Source organism: Nanorana parkeri, unplaced genomic scaffold (assembly GCF_000935625.1).
Source record: "Nanorana parkeri isolate BGI_ZX_2015 unplaced genomic scaffold, ASM93562v1 scaffold30, whole genome shotgun sequence".
NCBI classification, from domain to species: Eukaryota; Metazoa; Chordata; class Amphibia; order Anura; family Dicroglossidae; genus Nanorana; species Nanorana parkeri.
The window spans coordinates 1598675-1601090 of NW_017306298.1; the positions used below are offsets into that span (position 1 = coordinate 1598675).

The 2416-nt window shown below is 41.5% G+C and overlaps 1 protein-coding gene across 1 annotated transcript in view; it reads right to left on the reverse strand.

Moving 5' to 3' along the window:
• Nucleotides 1–699, reverse strand: part of PAX6 (paired box 6) — a 40566-nt gene extending 39867 nt beyond the window's left edge. The window contains exon 1 of the mRNA XM_018567920.1: nt 550–699. The gene's annotated coding sequence lies outside the window, so the exon portion shown is untranslated. The remainder of the gene's footprint in view (nt 1–549) is intronic.
• Nucleotides 700–2416: the final 1717 nt, after the last annotated feature.

Here is a 2416-nt window from a genome sequence, read left to right on the forward strand (position 1 = left end):
ATAAAGCAGCCGAGACTATTTTTTTTCCCTGTTTGAAATTCAATTTCCTTAAGTAAGTTTTCAACCTGTCTCATCAGAAGGAGAGGAGGGTGTGCCCAGTTAACTGTAACTTAATCCCTTGAACTTTTAGCCGGTGCGAATTGCTAATTATAAGTTCTTCCGAAATACGGATCAAATCACAGACTATGAGGATTTAAAGCTGCCTCAGCTATGCAGATCACATTCTTTCGTTTCTCAAAGTAACCTACAAGCAGCCAGACAAACCGACCCAGCAAACTATTTTACAATTCTTATTTGAAGGTGTAAAGAACCGCTGGGGTCGTTTTGTATATCTAATATTAATATGTATCAGATCCCACTTTAAAACTTACACATGGCTCTTAAAAATACACCATTAAATACCCAGCATAGAGGAGAAAGGCAGGGAGACAATCAAAACACTCCCAAATCTAATTCTGGTCCTTCTCAACCGACAGGCAAAGCAAATAAAACTACGAAAACATCAGCTTAGCCTTGTGAAGTAGCATAGGCATAGCCAAGTGTTATTACCTGTTGCGGCTTGTAGGCACCAGTTCCCAGGATCTGTCCACTCCAGGACTTTTGCTTTCCTTGATAGTTCGTAACTGGCAGGTTTGATCTCCAATTTCTACATAAGAATCTGCCACACAGTTTAAATGTCAGTGACAGGGGAAATAAAGGAGGCTGTGCGCCTAGCCTTTAACTTTCCCTTAATATCAGTGCCAGCTGCGCCCTGATTGGCTGGAGCGCCCCAATGACATCACGGGACACAAGTTACTTGTGTCCAAGCTGGGAGAAAGTCAAGCAAGGCCTGGATCTCTAACGAGTCACACAAGGTATTGTTATTATTATTATTATTATTATTATTATTAATCTATCTATCTATCTATCTATCTATCTATCTAATCGAATCTGAACTGTCTATCTATCTATCTATCTATCTATCTATCTATCTATCTATCTATCTATCCAGATACATATTGATAAGATATAAAGATAGATAGATAGATAGATAGATAGATAGATACAGTTACATTCATTTGATATATATATATATACATCACACACACATATATAAAGCTCATACCACCTTGTAGGTAATCTGTGTATGTATGTGTGGTATGTCCCTCTGTACAGGGAGTGTGTCAGTAGTGTAGGGTTATCGCTCCTTATCTCTGGGATGACCCTGTAGGTGATAATGCAGCTCGCAGGTTATTTGCTAGTTGTGGGAGAGGTATTAGCAGTAGTGTGCTCAGTACACTGGCGGTCATGAGAGGCAGAATGTGCTTTTCATAGTAGCTCAGGTGTGATCTGTGTTTCCATATTGATTTAACACTGAATAGAGATATCCTATGGCAGCAGCTGGGCGCTGTGTCCTCACATCTGGAGCTATTTGTGTCACTTCTGCTAATTGCTCTGTAAACATGACCTCCCAGCCTGCCGTGTGACATATACTATGCCTGCCATTTCCATGCACGATGGCCCTGTCACCTGGGCTGCATCTAACCCTGCATAGGGGAAAGGCTTACATTGTTAGATGGAGCTTTACCTATGGCCTGCACTGGATAGGGTGGTTTTATAGGCTATGGATAAGGAATATTGGGGGCACATGGCTGGCTATGTATCTGATAATTATTTTCACCAAATCCTCTCTCTCTTCCTATAAAATAATTGTATTCTATCTATCTATCTATCTATCTATCTATCTATCTATCTATCTATCTATCTATCTATCTATCTATGTATCTATCTATCTATCTATCTATCATTATTACTATTATGTATTTTTTTAAGTTTACACGTTTTAATTTTAAATAAACTCTTTCAATCTTACACCAGATGAAATGGACATTTTTCACCTAGAGGTCTGGCCATCCAGGGGCAAGTGTCAGGCTCTTGTGTGACAAGGTGATGGGGCCATGTCCTCGTTGTTTGCTCACATTACACGGTAGTGGTGCAGTAGTACTCCAGCAGGTTTCTCAGGAAGCTGGTGGCTAATATTTCACTGGCTTAAAAGGGCATCCTGGGAAAGAGCTGTCACAAAGGTGTCATTAGGGGGCTGCTGCCATTAAGGGACTCGGAATCCCTGCAACCCAGCAGGGTTCTTGAAGGAAGCGCTGGAAACACCGAGGCTCCCGGCTGCTTATCTGGCTGCAAATAGCAGGAGATGGATCCGGAGCAGGACCAGGTGCTCTCCTGACTCTATCCAAACTGGAGCGCTCTCCAGGAGCTGATCAGGCGTGAGGAGCGTCTGCCGGCCCCACTCTGTGCACTCTATCTACACACACAGTAATACAGACTATATTCAGACAAATGAAATAGTATACAACAGTGTCATAGTACATAGGAATATGGTCATAGCTCTGAGAATAAACAGGCAATTTATTTAAAATGACAT